The sequence below is a fragment of the Schistocerca piceifrons genome, unplaced genomic scaffold, assembly GCF_021461385.2.
Source record: "Schistocerca piceifrons isolate TAMUIC-IGC-003096 unplaced genomic scaffold, iqSchPice1.1 HiC_scaffold_2166, whole genome shotgun sequence".
NCBI classification, from domain to species: domain Eukaryota; kingdom Metazoa; phylum Arthropoda; class Insecta; order Orthoptera; family Acrididae; genus Schistocerca; species Schistocerca piceifrons.
This window is the reverse complement of record NW_025728082.1, coordinates 540,786-559,653: the sequence shown is the minus strand read 5'-3', so window position 1 is coordinate 559,653 and position 18,868 is coordinate 540,786. Positions and strand designations below refer to the sequence as shown.

At 41.1% G+C, this 18,868-nt stretch overlaps 1 protein-coding gene across 1 annotated transcript in view; it reads right to left on the bottom strand.

The window, feature by feature from the left end:
- Positions 1-18,868, bottom strand: part of LOC124742165 (astakine-like) — a 111,272-nt gene that overhangs the window by 81,907 nt on the left and 10,497 nt on the right. The window contains exon 2 of the mRNA XM_047248756.1: positions 11,502-11,554. The gene's annotated coding sequence lies outside the window, so the exon portion shown is untranslated. The remainder of the gene's footprint in view (positions 1-11,501; positions 11,555-18,868) is intronic.

Genomic DNA, 18,868 nt, shown 5'->3' with positions numbered 1-18,868 from the left:
TCTATCAGTGGTATGAAAGAAAGTAATTATACACTGTATTATGTGTACTGTACTATTATAAATATAAGCTAAATTGTGTAACACTAAAGAGGAATCTACTTATAGTGCCCTTTTGAGAAATAGTGTGTACAGACATTTGTCTGATCCATACGATGTTATGAAAGAATGTAAATACAGGGTTATTACAAATGATTGAAGCGATTTCAGAGCTCTACAATAACTTTATTATTTGAGATATTTTCACAATGCTTTGCACACACATACAAAAACACAAAAAGTTTTTTTAGGCATTCCCAAATGTTCGATATGTGCCCCTTTAGTGATTCGGCAGACATCAAGCCGATAATCAAGTTCCTCCCACACTCGGCACAGCATGTCCCCATCAATGAGTTCGAAAGCATCGTTGATGCGAGCTTGCAGTTCTGGCATGTTTCTTGGTAGAGGAGGTTTAAACACTGAATCTTTCACATAACCCCACAGAAAGAAATCGCATGGGGTTAAGTCGGGAGAGCGTGGAGGCCATGACATGAATTGCTGATCATGGTCTCCATCACGACCGATCCATCGGTTTTCCCATCTCCTGTTTAAGAAATGCCGAACATCATGATGGAAGCGCGGTGGAGCACCATCCTGTTGAAAGAAGAAGTCGGCGCTGTAGGTCTCCGGTTGTGGCATGAGCCAATTTTCCAGCATGTCCAGATACACGTGTCCTGTAACGCACGCGTTCAACCGTTTCTTCGGTCACTGCAGGCCGACCCGTTGATTTCCCCTTACAGAGGCATCCAGAAGCTTGAAACTGCACATACCATCGCCGTATGGAGTTAGCAGTTGGTGGATCTTTGTTGAACTTCGTCCTGAAGTGTCGTTGCACTGTTATGACTGACTGATGTGAGTGCATTTCAAGCACGACATACGCTTTCTCGGCTGCTGTCGCCATTTTGTCTCACTGCGCTCTCGAGCGATCTGGCGGCAGAAACCTGAAGTGTGGCTTCAGCCGAACAAAACTTTATGAGTTTTTCTACGTATCTGTAGTGTGTCGTGACCACATGTCAATGAATGGAGTTACAGTGAATTTATGAAATCGCTTCAATCATTTGTAATAGCCCTGTATTTTACTGTATATGTGCAATCTAAGCTAAATTTTCCTGACAATGTCCGAAAACTATTTGCTATATGGACAGAAAATAAATAAATAAATAAAAGAGCAGTATATGGGGACAGAATAATAACCAAGAAAATAATATAGCAGTAATCAAAGAAACAGACAACTAATTATACAGGAACTTTCGGAGAGTAACATCCCTATCTGCATGTTCAGTACATCTCAGGACCAATGTATGTTGAAGAGTATATTTTTGAGGTATCAAGGACAGCAGGCGTTAGAGGAAGAATTGCTTACGGTAAGGGGGGTAACTGAAAGAGAAGCTTCAACCCTCTAGGTACAAGGCTATAAAGGAAAGAAGTTAACCAAAGTTTTGTTTTTACACCTTGCTATGATGGAAATTCTTCTAGGGAATAGAAGGAGTTGTCAAGGAGAAACCTTTTCAGCTTGTTTTCAAATTTTACTTTTCTGCCTGTCAGACATTTTATATCACTGTGTAAGAAATCAAAATTTTTTGTTGCAGCATTGTGAACGCCTTATTGTGCAAAAGAGCACGTTAATATGTAATAATGAATGCCATTTTTCTTTTTGATATTTTAATTATATACATCATTGTTTCCTTTGATTGTTTACAATAAGCTACATGAGGGAATAAATATACTGTGAAGCAGTAGTCAGAATGCCCAACTTCTTAAAACAGATGTCTGCAAGATGATCGTTGATTAGTACCAGATATTATTCTTACGTTTGTGAGCGATGAAGACTTTCCTTCTTAAAGACGAATTCCCATGACATTATTCCATATGGCATTATGGATGAAGATACGCAAAATGTGTAAGCTTACTGATTTTTATCACCCCAAGATTTTCAATGATTCTAAGTACAAATGTGGCTGAACTAAGTTGTTTTAGCTGCTTCAAAAAGGCTTACTAAGGAAGTGCATATTTGTGGGACATTCATCCAATAAACTCACTCTAGTTCTTAGGAATAATTAATGGAACTAATGCCCTTCAAGCGATTTGTAATTCATAGCCTTTTGGGTTACCGAATTTTGAAATTCAGAATTTCGTGAATTTGTACAGTCGTTGGGTAACGTGTGGTATAGTTTATGTTACAGTGAGTGAGGTGAAACTATTATTAGCGAATTATGTTATTCAAGTTATCCGTACTGTACGAACTATTGCACATCTTGTATCGAAATCTTCGTTGGTTTATTTGTGCTAGTGTAGTGATGAACAGCCACATGTCCCTCAGACAATGCACCGGCATCTACAGTTCTGAATGAAATAGAATCCTCTCTCGTGTTTATCAACCCGCGTGTGCAATAGTAGGAGAAGTTTAAACTCGCAGTTTTGTGACACATAATACCAGAATCGTGCAGTATGACACAACGACATATGATACTATATATCGTTTACTATAGCTGGCGAATTTTCTGGATTTTGCGCTCAGGATCAGTGTGTTTAGCCTATAAATTGCAAAATGCAGATGTGCCAACAGCTTGAAGCTTAGAGAGCGCACTGTGCTGTGGAAATAGGGGGGGGGTTAACTCGTGAAAAGAATTAGCCTAATTGTGCATATTGACAGTTCATCCATCCTGGGAATCGGGAATCCCGACAATTTTTACATGTTATCGTCATTGATACTGGCAGATATCATTCCAGGGAATTCCGAAATTTTCGAGAATGGTTCATTTTAATTTTGAAGTCGGGTAACAAAAGACAAAAGAAATATTTTTGTGTTCCCTGTAGTTAAAAATTAACAATTTCTGATTTTTTCCCCTTTACTTGTATTGTAAAACCTCGCTTCCTGCCAAACTCATGATTCTAGGTCAATAGGAAGTACTCTATAGGTTTCAATTAGCGTGATTGCAATTATCAAAACATATTACATAAATTCTTATATTTTGACTGCATTAACTCAGAAGCTTAACTTTTTACACTACCAAGAGACCGTAGACTTTAGTATTGTACACAAACTTTAACTTGATATATCTACCCGTCCCTGAGAAAACGGGTCTTAACAGACGGATGGCGAGGCGAACAATCAAATAACCAATGACAAAAATGACTTTTTGGACGGACAGTGCATAAATAGTAAGTTCATAAAGACTGAATATGAATATCATATTGTTGAATATTAAAGGAGTAGAAATATGTGTGTATTTTTTCTGTAGTCAGGTAGTGGAAGAAGGATTCAGTATGATGGGTCATACGTGAATATGAGACGTCGCGAGAGCAATAGTCCCATCACTTTAGATACAGATAAACATTAAAAGAAAATATGATGAAATCGATGGTTATCAGTCTGTTGTCATTTTTATGAATGTTGTTATTTAAAACGTATAATTTCTTGCTCATTTTTTGGAGAAAGGCGAGGAAGGGTCAGCTTCGTAAATGCAGACATTGATGAAAGGAGTGCAAGATGTGCATACGCTCCACGGTGGATATTTGGCACTCTCTGCAAGGAAGCTGGTCACTATATGAAGCATCGACAGTCAAGACCTACACTGTGATTATTGTTTAAATTGATAATATCGCTATTAATTTGCTCCTTTTATGGTTCTGAAGCTGGTTTAGAGTGGTTTTTAGCATAATTTAAATTTAATTTAAATTTGGATCGAGAATGGACTGGATTGGTGAGTCAGCCACGTAAAGTACTGTGACTTGTATTGAGGAAGTAAATTAAAGAACAACTGAGTACATTCAGCAGCAGCTTTAGCTCAGTACCAACACTATAGGTTTTCCGTTCAGTTCCTAATTAGTCACGAGGCAGAAACTGCCTGTTACCAACACGCATGGGATAGTAGAGCAAAGGAACTATAAGTTGAGGAAATTTGGAGGCATCTTATACTATATATATGAATCACCTTCCAATTAACATTTAATAAATCGAACTGCTACTTTTTGCAGACGATAATACTGTTACAATAAGTCCCATTAGAGAGAAAATAACAGAAGAGTGGTAAATGATATATTACAAAGAGTTATTAAGTGGTTTCCTGAAAATAAACTATCCCCAGATTTTAAGAAATTGCACTGCTCTCAGTCCTGTAGAATAAAAAGAGTCATACCAACAGTTAATGTATCACACGAACAAGAATTAGTGAATAGGGTAGAATGCTCCCAATTTTCGGATGTACGTATTGACGAACATCTGAAGTGAAAGAAGCATATTACTGAGCTTCTCAAACAATTAAGTTAAGTTATTTTCGCTCTTCGTATAATTGCTAGTCGTAGAAACAAACGAATCAGCATATTCCTCTCACTCATGGAATAATTACTTAGGGTAACTTATCTCTTAGAAAGAAAGTACTGATTACATAAAAGCGAGCAGTAAGAATAATTTGTGATGTTCACTCACAGTCGTCATGTACGTACATCTTCAAGGAATTAAGTATTTTAACTGCACCATCACAATACGTATATTCGCCACTGAAATTCGTCAGTACATAATCCATCACAATTTGAGAAGAATAATGATATCCGTACCTGCAACACTATTTTTTACCCATTATTAAAGCTGTCTGTGGTTCAGAAAAGTGTTCGATATCCAACAACGAAAATTTTTGATCATTTGCAAAGACCATGAAATGTCTAACAGGTAGCAAAGCATGTTTTAAGTCTAATATAAAATCGTTTCTCCTGGACAACTGATTCTACTGCATGGATAATATTATGTCCAGTAAACTGACTCTTTCCACATAACTTCGGTTGATGAACCGTTCAAATTATCTTCAGAACACATAACTAAAAAATTACACAGAAAGAGAGAAACGTAATTACTCATATTTATATTGTACAATATAAAAAAACAGCTTTCTAAACAGACCAATAATTTAGGGCGCGTTTTGAACTACAGAAAACAAGAGCCGTGTACCTCCATCCTGGTGGAATGACTGGAAGTGATCGGCTGTCGGACCCCCTCCGTCTAATAGGCGCTGCTCATGCATGGTCGTTTATATCTTTGGGCGGGTTTAGTGACATCTCTAAACAGTCAAAGGGACTGTGTCTGTGATACAATACCCACAGTGAACGTCATCTTCAGGAGTTCTGGGAACCGGGGTGATGCAAAACTTTTTTTGATGTGTGTACATATCATTCGTTTTGTACCGTTTTCTTAAGCGCAAAAAGGAATGTACACCCTAAGAACGCACCTCCTGCAGTGTTCACTGTTGGCACTAAACCTGATGGCCGATAACGTTCTTCAGGCATTCACAAAGACTCTTAAATCGGATTACCAAAGGGCACAGCGTGATTCATAACTGCAAATCATTCGTTTCCCCACAGTCCAGTGGCGTCGCTGTTTGCACCGCCATAGCGTCGCTTAGCATGGACTGCAAAAATACGTGGCTCATGAGAAGCTCCTCGACCATTGTAACCCGTTATTTTTAACTCCCTATGCACAATCTCTGTACCAACTGGACTACTGGGAACCACGAATGATCCTTCCACTGATTTCGAGGGAGTCTTTACAACCATCGCACACAATGCTCGAGGATCCTCTTTACTAACTGGACTACTGGAAACCACGAATGATCCTTCCACTTATTTCATGCGAGTCTTTACACCCATTCCACGCAATGGTTGAGGATCCCTGCTCGTCAGTCATCTGAATTTAAAGTTTTTACTAATTTCTCCTATCCATAGTCATGCCGATTATCGTACACAAAATCAGTTGTTTTTAATACATAACAAAATCTAGTGGCCAGCATTACACTGGGCTGTGCCAGAAAAAATTCTTATAGGAGCAGATATAGAGGGTGTTACGAAAAGGTACGGCCAAACTTTCAGGAAACATTCCTCACACACAAATAAAGAAAAGATGTTATGTGGACATGTGTCCGGAAACGCTTAGTTTCCATGTTAGAGCTCATTTTAGTTTCGTCAGTATGTACTGTACTTCCTCGATTCACCGCCAGTTGGCCCAATTGAAGGAAGTTAATGTTGACTTCGGTGCTTGTGTTGACATGCGACTCATTGCTCTATAGTACTAACATCAAGCACATCAGGACATAGCATCAACAGGTTAGTGTTCATCACGAACGTGGTTTTGCAGTCAGTGCAATGTTTACAAATGCGGAGTTGGTAGATGCTCATTTGATGTATGGATTAGCACGGGGCAATAGCCGTGGCGCGGTACGTTTGTATCGAGACAGATTTCCAGAACGAAGGCGTCCCGACAGGAAGACTTTCAAAGCAATTGATCGGCGTCTTAGGGAGCACGGAACATTCCAGCATATGACTCGCGACTGGGGAAGACCTAGAACGACGAGGACACCTGCAATGGGCGAGGCAATTGTTCGTGCAGTTGACGATAACCCTAATGTCAGCGTCAGGGAAGTTGCTGCTGTACAAGGTAACGTTGACCACGTCACTGTATGGAGTGTGCTACGGGAGAACCATTTGTTTCCGTATCATGTACAGCATGTGCAGGTACTATCAGCAGCTGATTGGCCTCCACGGGTACACTTCTGCGAATGGTTCATCCAACAATGTGTCAATCCTCATTTCAGTGCAAATGTTCTCTTTACGGATGAGGCTTCATTCCAACGTGATCAAATTGTAACTTTTCACAATCAACATGTGTGAGCTGACGAGAATCCGCACGCAATTGTGCAATCACATCATCAACACAGATTTTCTGTGAACGTTTGGGCACGCATTGTTGGTGATGTCTTGATTGGGCCCCATGTTCTTCCACCTACGCTCAATGGAGCACGTTATCATAATTTCATACGGGATACTCTACCTGTGCTGCTAGAACATGTGCCTTTACAAGTACGACACAACATGTGGTTCATGCACGATGAAGCTCCTGCACATTTCAGTCGAAGTGTTCGTACGCTTCTCAACAACAGATTCGGTGACCGATGGATTGGTAGAGGCGGACCAATTCCATGGCCTCCACGCTCTCCTGACCTCAACCCTCTTGACTTTCATTTATGGGGGCATTTGAAAGCTCTTGTCTACGCAACCCCGGTACCAAATGTAGAGACTCTTCGTGCTCGTATTGTGGACGGCTGTGATACAATACACCATTCTCCAGTGCTGCATCAGCGCATCAGGGATTCCATGCGACGGAGGGTGGATGCATGTATCCTCGCTAATGGAGGACATTTTGAACATTTCCTGTAACAAAGTGTTTGAAGTCACGCTGGTACGTTCTGTTGCTGTGTGTTTCCATTCCATGATTAATGTGAATTGAAGAGAAGTAATAAAATGAGCTCTAACATGGAAAGTAAGCGTTTCCGGACACATGTCCACATAACATATTTTCTTTCTTTGTGTGTGAGGAATGTTTCCTGAAAGTTTGACCGTACCTTTTTGTAACACCCTGTATACGCGTTATCCGGCGACATCACTGAGGTAAGAATTTTCAGTTTATTCAGAATGACTTTTCAGGGCCATGACGCAGCGCTGCTGACGTCCAGATTTACCAGTATAGATTCACTGTCAGTTAATTATTGAAAGGCTACATTACGAGATTTGTTTTGAAAGCTTATATATGAGTCGCATTTTTATTGGAAGGTTGCGTGGTTACAGAATTTATCTGTTTGCAGATTACAACATGTTTAGGCGACATCAGAAGCCATGCAGCAGTATGAATGCATTTAATGAAGACTATAATGCATGCAGGAGTCTAATGGAGGTCGTTTCCCGGCCGTTGTTGTCAAATGGTTGGTGATGGGTGGTGGTGGTGATAATGATGATGATGATGATGATGATGATAATGATACGGTGACTGATACTTACATTTGTCTCTAAATCTGACTGTAAACTAAATTCCAAGAGACTGGTGCCAATGCAAGCATCGAGAGATTTCTCAGTGGAAAGCTTAGCTGATCAAATGTAATATTATTGCGCCGAGAACATGCGTGCAACGTTACCAGCGTTCTAAAATAAACATTCTCGAGACTGGATGAGTGGACTGAGAGCTTTGGGTGTGAGCCCACGTTGCGGCGTTCGTGTTGTCAGGGGCGGCGGTCGTCCGTGGGATTGCGCTATCGCAGGACTGGCGTGAACCCTGCAGATACCGGCTGTACAAGGGCCCCTGACCGCTGGGGAATCTTTCGCCGAGTAGCTGTGTGAAAGTACATTCCGATGAGCTAGCAGCACCGTATCTAAACGACGACTGAGTCATACGCTGCTCTTGAAGCTTTTTCATGGAATATGAAACATATAACCCAATAGTAACTTTTGTGCTAGGTATATTTCAAATTAAAATATTGTTTTTCGTACCGCACATGTGTTCATTCTCTAATGTTTCTAGCCTCGATTAAAAGAGAAATGAATCATGCTGCGAGAATCCTGAGGTGCCGGACTTTCAATTAGCATTAGGCACCATGTCAGTAGCATGACTAGCTGATGAAAAACATTTAGTTGTAATTTAATGGTGTATCCGTTGTTATTCGACGGTGAGTGTTTGTTAAAATTAATTAATAGGTTTTTAAAGACCACTGCCACTCACAAGTTGTTTGTTAACGTATGTGAACTATTTTAATATTCCAACATGTTTCGAGGGGTGATCTCATCCTCAGGGAAAATTGGCTATATTATAACATTCAATATCAATATAATTTGCTAGTTTTCGGTCTCGGGACTGCTGTCAATTTCTTTGAACACAGTAGTTCACAACATACTCCGAGACAGAAACCCACTACATTAAGCTTTAGGTATATTCATATTAAATGTTTTTGCATCGTAATTTTCTCCTGATAATAAGATTATAGCTCGAAACATGCTGAAATATTAAATAAAATGGTTCAAATGGCTCTGAGCACCATGGGACTTAACTTCTGAGGTCATCAGTCCGCTAGAACGTAGAACTACTTAAACCTAACTAACGTAAGGACATCACACACATCCATGTCCGAGGCAGGATTCGAACCTGCGACCGTAGCGGCCGCGCGGTGCCAGACTGAAGCGCCAGAACCGCTCGGCCACTCCATTAAATAATTTCATCAATTTCCATTAACATGTTATAAAGTTTATCAACCAGTTTTCCGTCCAAATAGGCCTTCTTTTTAGAAGCGAATGTTGAAAGAAAAGTGTTTTATTCTGTAGCATTGGCTGATTGTAGAAAAATTTTTGACCACTTGGAGCCAGTAGCGTCCAGAGACGGTCAGTTACAAGAACCCCCGGTAATGTTGCGAATGCACTACATATTTCCTTTGCAAAGGAGGCACATAACACAGCCACGAGCCATTGAAACAACCTGTAACTGTGCGTTTAGCCATCATCATTATTCGGTTGACTTTGCTTAACTTATTGGTGTGTTAGCATGTTGACCACCGCGAGCGTGAAACAGTCTTCAATGTGAGGAAAGGTAACCCAGGTAGCTTTAGACATGTCACTAAAAGTCATTACTGCACCGCTATAATCTTGTTCCGATCCAGTCTAGCTTCTGCACCGTTCCCACAAATATTGATGAAGTATCTTTTATTTTTGACCACTTCTTGCAGACAAAATAAACCTATCTCAATCTTTGAGTATGTCCAGTTAGTATTCTGAGATCTGCAGCGCATTATGTTAGTTCAAACATAAATTATTGTTATTAGTAAAACTATCTGTGCCACTGGTTACGGTTGCATACTTAATAGCAACATTTATATGAAGGGCTTATTTCAATAGTGGCACAAGTCCATTACCTCCACTTTTCTGCCTATAATGCTTCTGAAATTAATGATCCAAACAAACAGAAAGAAATGTTCATCTCTAGCAAGAAGCCACATGCTTGAATATTTCTAGCATCTCAATTGCAAATTTTTCAGCGCTGATTTAACTTTAGTACTCAGTATCTCAAAATGAACAAAAATGGACTTGTACCAATATTGAAATAAGCCCTTGATATGTACTCATAACTGCGTTTTGTTTAAAATACATTGACTTAAATGTACAGGTCATATTCTTCATGTGATTGGCGCTCCATCTGCTTTCTTGCTCGGGGTAGATGGATAAAAAGCCAAGCCCATGGGTGAATGACACTTGTAACGGTAGGGAAGACGAGACGTGCCACATGTGCATTGGCCCACTACAATAAAGGTGACGTACTATCCGAAGCTGTGATGTTAATATTAATGTTACAAGGGTTTTTGGCGCTCTACCTATAGGGCTTACTAAAACACTGAGTCCCGTGTTTGCTCAAAATCATAAAATAGCAAAATTCCCATCAAAACAACATAAAGTTCTGTCTGGACTGATCACCCAGAGCATTACAACCACCGACCTACTATCGATATAAACCCGTCCAGATGATTGTAGCATCACCTGGCGAGGAATGACTGCTAGTCAGAAACACGCACGGTGCATGCAGTATAGGTGATCGTGCTGTCTATATGTAGAACGACTAAGGCGTGCGATCTGCCTGAGTTTGACAGAGGGCAGATTGTGGTGGCCTAGAGACTCGGCTTGTCGGGTGTACCATGGTGAGCGTCTTCAACACGTAGCGAAACCACGTCCAGACGTCGAAGGGGTTGGGCGGCCACCTCTCATTACGGATGTCGGATGTCGTAGGCTGAGCGGTCTGATAAAACAGAACAGGAGGCGAACTTTGGCGGAACTGACATCAGACTTTAATACTGGATAGAGTACAGATGTTTCTGAACACACAGTGCACCGAACACTCATAACGATGAGTCTCCGCAGCCGACGACCGATGTCACCATGACATGGGTAACTACGATTGAAATGAGCACGTGACCGTCGGCACTGGACGTTGGTGCAGTGGCAGAGCGTTCCATTGTCTGATGAACCCCAATACCTTTATCATGCCACTGGGAGGGCGCGATTCCGTCGTCTTCCAGGGGAACAGCTCCTTGACACCTGTACCGCAGGACAGAGACATCCTGGTGGCTCCTCCATTATCCCTCTGGGGAACTTTCACGTGGGCTTCCATGGGTCGAGTGGAAAGTGTGCAAGGCACCATGACGGCCAAGGAGCATCGTACACTGTGAAACGTCCCCTTCGAACAATTATACACGACTGTGCTGATAAACCTCTTACACTATTTGCTTTTCAAACAGCTGAGCAAAACTGAACGTACTCAAACATTCACTAAAGTGACACACAATATTTTTAGCGCAACGCAATCTGACTATCAAAGATCCCTGCAAAAGAATGGCCCTGAGTAACATTAAACTATACCTTTCAGAAATCACTTACCTCACAAAAATCTTCGTTACTCGAACTACTGCAATACAGCGAGCGCCACTACTGCCAGCTAAATAAAAGATTCAAACTACGGAAGGCACTAACTACTGATAGGGATAGTTAGCAAATGAAAGATATTAATAGAGAACAAACAATGTATTTACCTTAATATCATCACTAGTCATAATATATGTAATTTCAAAACTCCGCCATCTCTCTCCTCACATCCACCACTGCTGGCGGCTCACCTCCAACTGCGCAACGCTACGCGCTGTCCACATCCAGCTGCCGCTGCCCAACACTACAATGGCAGAAACAATGCAAACTAGCCACATACTGCACACAGCACAGCCAGTGATTTTCATACAGAGCGCTACGTGGCATTACCAATATAAAAATCTAAACAGCCTACTTACATAGCCCCCATGCTCCCCACAAAAAATTGTACAAATTGTTTTGGCCAGTGGCCAATAATGATTTGAGCACAGCCAGTGATTTTCATACAGAGCGCTACGTGGCATTACCAATATAAAAACCTAAACAGCCTACTTACAACTGGTTGCAGACCACATACAGTCCTACCTGACGATCAAGTTCCCCACGGCAGTGGCATTTTTCCACAAGCTGTCACAAGGCCAGGAGTGTAATGGAGTGGTTCGCGGAACACAGTGGCGAGTTAGAATCGATGTGCTGGACCCCGAACTCGCCAGATCTGAACCAGATCGAACACGTCTGAGATGTGATTGAACATGGCGTGAGAGCTCATCGCCCCAATCCCCGGAATTTATGGAATTAGGTGACTTATGTGTACGGATGCGGTTCCAACTCCCTCCAGCTACCTACCAAGGTCTCACTGGTTCCATGCCACGACGCGTCGCCACTGTTATCCGTGCCAAATGTGGACGTACCGACTGTTAGATAGTGTTCGTCATGTTCTGCCTGATCAGTGTATAATACATCTACATCTACATGATTACTCTGCAAATCACACTTAAGTGCCTGGCAGAGCGTTCATCGAACCATTTTCATACTACATCTCTACCATTCCACTCTCGAATTGCGCGTGGGAAAAAGGAAGACCTAAATCTTTCCGTTAGAGCTCTGATTTCTCTTATTTCGTTATGATGATCATTTCTCTCAACGTAGGGGGCCGTCAACACAATATTTTCGCATTCGGAGGAGAAAGTTGTTGATTAAAATCTAGTAAATAGATCTCGCCGCAAAGAAAACCGCCTTTGTTTCAGTGACTGTCATCCCAACCCGCGTATCATATCAGTGACACTCTCACCCCTATTGCGCGATAACACGAAACGAGCTGCCCTTCTTTGCACTTTCTCGATGTCCTCGTGGTAAGGATCCCGTACTGCGCAGCAATATTCCGGTAGAGGACGGACAAGTGTACTGTAGGCTGTCTCTTTAGTGAGTTTGTCGCGTCTTCTAAGTGTCCTGCAACAAAGCACAGTCTTTGTTTCGCCTTCCCCACAACAATAGTGGCTCCTCCTTCACGCACTTCTACGTGGACACATACGTCCATAAACGAACACAAACAAAAACGAAATACTAGTGCGTAAACACGTTACAAACTTCCACTATGTCCGTTCATAAAATATTAGCACAGTCCAGGTGGTCAAAAAGTTTTCTACAGGCGGTCAACGCTACAGATCGAAGACGACTAATAAACACTATTCTTTCAGTATGCATCCGCTTCTAAGGGAGAGACCTACTCGAACCGAAAACTGTTTAATATGTTAGTGTAATTGTTTACAAACAGCGTGTACAGAAGATTCCACTTGCAGTCCCAGTTCTTTATCAAAGTGCAGCAACCGATGGAGAATAAAATACTATAGCAGAATTCGCATTGCAACTGAATCTCTGAAAACATGCTAATAATTCCAACCCATGAGTGAATGATTAAAACATGCTCATATAATACGATGTAAAACTATCGAAGGAAATAATGCCACATAAAAATCAATTCTAAAACTAAAAGTCACTGTCGATGTATTTGTCACAAAGTAAAGCAAAATGTAAAATCATGATGGGATAGAATCCTACAGCTGAAGCTGATGAAAAACTGGGATTTCTGTTGAATAAGCTTCTCGAAAGACGTGAAACCTTCTCAAATGGTTCAAATGGATCTAAGCACTATGGGGCTTAAGATCTGAGGTCATCAGTCCCATAGACTTAGAACTAATTAAACCTAACTAACCGAAGGAAATCATACACAACCATGCCCGAGGCAGGATTCGAACCTACGACCGCAGCTGCAGCGCGGTTCCGGACTGAAGAGCCTAGAATCACAGCGGCCGGCGAAACCTTCTCACAAGGATGAATACACCAATTACGAAAACGGATTTTGGTATTGCTAGGACTTTACTTACAACTTAAGGTTATTTCTGTGCAAGACAACAGCAAAATTACAAATGATTTCCATGTATTGTCGTACACTGCTCTCCGTTAAAAATTCAACATGATTTTTCGGACTGGAAACCCTCATTTCATGTCTACGCACTCAAAGAAAATATTGTTCGAAGTCTTCACCGCCTGGCATTACAACATATGCCATCTATAATAACCACAGAGTAGAAATGTCTCCGGAGTGAGCATTGTGTTCCGCGGATGTTGTTAACGTAAAACTGGAACTCTGGCGTGATGGCGGGACGACGTTGCTTGTTTCAGGCCAATTCATGTTGCCCGTCACGTTACGTTACGTCACATCACATCAATTCACGTCACAACAAAATATTTTACAGTGCATTTCAAATGGTGGCATTCGCACAGACCGTCAACGGAACGTCACCTCACATCACGGCACGTCGAGCTTTCTCGGGAAGAAAGTTTTGACGGTATAGTCGTCTGCTAACAACGTAAGTTAACCTATTTCCGACGCATTCATTTATGTTATAGAAGTCTACTTCATGTTTTTATGTCTTCTTAATCTTCATTTTGTTATTACGTATTGTTTCTGTGGCAAAGTGCAAATGTTGCTTGACGACCTGGACATTTTTTCCATTCACTGTTCTTACTCAGGCGAGGCTAGATAATCTGTAAGCGAAAAATGGTTTAGGTTTTACAATAACAGAACGGAGTTAAGGCCCACAATGTGTATAAATAAGAAGACACGTTAATGGATCAGTTTTGATTCAATAACGTTTTAAGTGGAAAGGTCAGCTTTAATGAAGGAGGGAGAATACAGTTGTTTACGGCGTTATTACTTACGTAATTAGAAAACATAGTGGTTAAGATAAACAATCTGCTAATATTTTGGGATATTTAAGATGGCGCTGGCCCCGCACACTCTGGTTCCAAAACAACGCACAGCTTTAAGTCTACACTGCCATCTCCCTTCTTTTTTCACCTTCATGCTTGTTACCAACAGCATGCGTGTTTACTGCACAGTGTAAGGTGCGTTAAAAATTTTGCAAGCAACTCACCTTGAAAATTGCTGAACGGTTGTCAGCCGAAGTATCGGCGCACGTGTTAATAATATCCCGAATGCACTACAGAAAAATGGTGGAATATTCGATCCGCCGGGGAGACTTCAAGAAACAAATCTATAAATGTAATCACGTATTCTTCCTGCTATACTGCAGACGCACAATAAGTAATTGTTTTTTAAATTTTTTCTGGTGTTGTCATTTTCATGACCAAAAGTGTACTTTTTGAGTATCTAATACACAACAAACAATTTTAATCTTAGATATGCGTTTCGAGTGTAAAGTCGTCATCTGGCTGTGTGTGTTTAAACCATTAAACGTACGCACCTGAACATACGAACCAATATTCAATCGGACGAAATGTCTTAGTCTTCGTTTAAAATCCCTACCTCGTATCCTTCTGTTCTGTCACATTACAATCACCAGAATGCCTTCACTTCATCAGTATTTCCCATTGCGCACTACTATTGTAAGACCCTTGATTTCTAGTTCGATTGGTCAACTGTTATTCCCCACGCCAAAGACAATAAACTATGCTTATACTGAAGCATATATTGATATTAGCTATCAGACGTGTTTATGTTAATGTCATGAAGACACAAGTAGACGTTGTGAAATCCATTCTATCCCCTTTTCGTCTGTGAAGCTCGTTATCAAATCTACGGTGGTGAATTGTTTTTCGAGTCAAACGTTTTTCTGTCTTCTTCTCTGTGCGCAATACCTCTAAATTCCCTTCAATTCCTTTTAGTGGATAGCTTTCGCATACACGTTCTTTAGGCGCAATGATATATTCCGTAAGTGCGTACCCTACAAGGTTCTCTGTATTCTTCATATCTCGTCGAGAACGTTTCTCCCATCTGTCTGTTACATCTCGCGTCACATTTAATTTCTGTGTAAGAGTCTGTAAGTTTATTATGTTGCTTGTTGCTGTGTCTTTCCTAGCGTCAGACATTCAGCTGAACAAAAGCGTACGTGTACATTTACAAAAATTTAAAAATACCATACTTGATTGCACATTTAGTTAAACTAAAAATATTGCTTTCATTTTTTTGAACTTTCACCGTACCGTGTGATGAAATATCACTCAGAATCTGTCGTAGGTGGGTCAAAAGCCAATACAGGAACTTACAGTATTTGGACTGAATCTTTAACTTTTGCGGGCGACACACTACCAACAGATCAACTCCTCATTCAGTCATTCCCTCCTCTTTCTCCAAACTCTACATATCTCCTGCATACCTTGGTGAAGTAGGACTCATGGAAGTAAATAAATGTCGTAGAAACGGCTTATCACAGCAGAGAATTTCGTCGCCATACATTTCGCCGTACTTTCGATACGAGAAATACCCTTCTGGACGATTACGCTGATTCCTGTCGCTATTAGCAGCTCGCTCTCACAAAAAAAAGGGGGGAGGGCGAATATGTTGGCAGCGAAAGTATGTAAGGAGTGTGTCAGAGCTCTCCATTACATTGAAAACAATATACCCAACTTAAAGCTATTATTTGCATTGTGTAAGCACTCTGATATCGATTGTAACAATGTGAGGGCGAAACATGGGAGCGCGATTCTATGCATTGTTGTGAGACGAGGTCTGTCTGCGAGAGTGGAAGTAGTGTAGTGTTGTCGAAGCTCGGGGACAGAAGACGTGTCACGCTGCCCTCACGTCGGTGATGGTATAACTTACCGCACTCAAGGCGTGATTTCTTTTATATTGCCAGGAGAGATTTAGATGGCTTAACTACGCTTGAAGATGAATTCAAGGTAAATTTCGCAACCTTAGCGCAAAAGCAATTGGAGGGTTAGGCTCGTGATTGTTAGTCCGAGTTTGCAATAATCCCATGTTTTGCTTGTCAGTTAAAGAAACCTCCTTATCCTCCAAATAATAATAATTATTCTCCACATATAATTAATAAATAATATTATTATTAAATGTTAATGTGCCGGCCGGTTTGGCCGAGCAGTTCTGGGCGCTTCAGTCTCGAACCACGCGACCGCTACGGTCGCAGGTTCGAATCCTGCCTCGGGCATGGATGTGTGTGATGTCGTTAGGTTAGTTAGGTCTAAGTAGTTCTAAGTTCTAGGGGACTGATGACCTCAGATGTTAAGTCCCATAGTGCTCAAAACCATTAGAACCAACCAAATTTTAATGTAACTTTGAAATTGAAATAATTTGTTAATCTAGCACTCGGTCATTATTGATATTTACCTCATTGTTACTGTCATTGTCCGTTATTGGTTTCTGAAGTTTTAAATAGACTTAATTTGTGAAATCCCTTCTCACAAGTTATTTAGTAGTTAACGGGACCCAAAAAACTCCTTTTTATTAAATTCATTCTTAGTAACAATATGCTTTAGCCCCTGCTGCTGCATGCTGCTGCGAATTGCTGTAAACCAGATGGAAAAAGGCGGTCATCTATAGTGGTGAGTGCAAAACAGAGACACTGACACACCAGAACATGTCATGTACTCTAATCCAGTAAATTCCGTTGCGCAAGCCAGGATTCTGTATCACTTGTAAATCCTTATTCAAAAACGCAGTCAGATAGCTTATCCAAATGTTAGTTTTAAGTTTTTCATGCAGCAATCTGTCGAGGGCTTAAAGGACAGGGAAACTTACACTCATACAACACGCACAGTGTTACGCAGGTTAGATTCCGTTTACTGATAGCTCAGGTTGCTTATCGAGTCCATTTTCACTGACGAACATAGGTACATTTGTTGTGTATACGTTACAACTATCCTCCACCACACATGACTTGCGGAACATAGATGTAGCCTAGTCAGATGATATTCTGTTCCTTGTTCTCCTACGCGTTTTTCATACACTTGTTCCATTTTTTTAGCACTCGCTTTCGTTCTCTATGTGTCCATTTAATTTTAAACTATTTCCGACAGCTCTACACTTTCAGTGCTTCAAGCTTCGTCTCACCGTTTCCGATGGTTGACGTTGAGTGCGAATCTGTAAGTCCGGTGACAAGAAATGACGACTGTGTCTATAAGGGACAATGCATGGTTAGGTAAATCCGTAAAAGACATTATAGTCAAGATAGTCAAGAACACTACAGGAACCCCTACACCAACCTAAGCAATATACTCAGATGGAAACAGAGGACGGGACTGAGTGACGACGGCAAAATACTGTTGCTGATAGAGCCATTACAAGAAAATACCGATGTAAGTACCTCAAGAAGAGGAATACTGAAACAAGATTGTGTAGAACAACTAGCTGGCTGAAGTTTAACCATGGCCGTTTTGGGAAAAAACCTATGCAAAACTGGCGGAACAGACACTCCCAGTTCTGACCACATGAACATGGAGGACATAACTCATTTCATTTCTGGGTGCCCACTGAAGAAAACGGGTTCTCCTTGAAGCAGCCATACTGTTTGGATGTCAAGAGCCACTTAAAGATCGCCACTCTTTTAGTAAGCAAAATTTCAGAATATTCGAAGTAAGTGAACAGTTTCTCAGCGATGTTGCTGCATAACACCAGACAGATTATATTCATGAGACCATCTGTGAAGTACTGTTTTACAGAACCCAGCAGCGAAAAACACGCCTATGACAAAACATTCAATGGATGCAATAGGAAATAGTGAATTCCTGCAGGTGACTTAAGACTCTTTAGTATGGAACGGGCAGAATAAGCTACTTGTCATATTGAAACGTTTCTGTCGATCGCCCTCCTAGATGAAGTCTCACGCACTTCTGTGACAGGAGTTATGCTCACTGCATTGTGCCGCGCGCGAGAAAAAATATGCGACGTATTTCACCACTGGTTATCAAGGAAACTTTTATCAGCGAACCCGAATACATTTTTGACGCCGCTACACTTCTAAAACTGTCTTAATAATGGCCACTGGTCTCGTTTTGACGCGAAGTAGTGAGTGACATCGACAGTGGATTTCAAGTTGATTCCCTATTTGTAAATTTTCAGAACGCTTTGATGCTAGCAACTTTCAATCAAATTGCGTAGCAAGAGAGTATCGTCTCAGTTGTGCGACTGGATTCATGATTTCGTACAAGAAAGGTAACACTTCGTAGTAACTGACGGGAAGTCAACGAGTGAAACAGAAGTGATATCTGGCGTTACCCAGGGAAGAAACTATGCTGTTCCTGATCTGTATAAATGATTTAGGAAACAATCTAAGAGGCGCTATTAGATTCTTTGCAGATG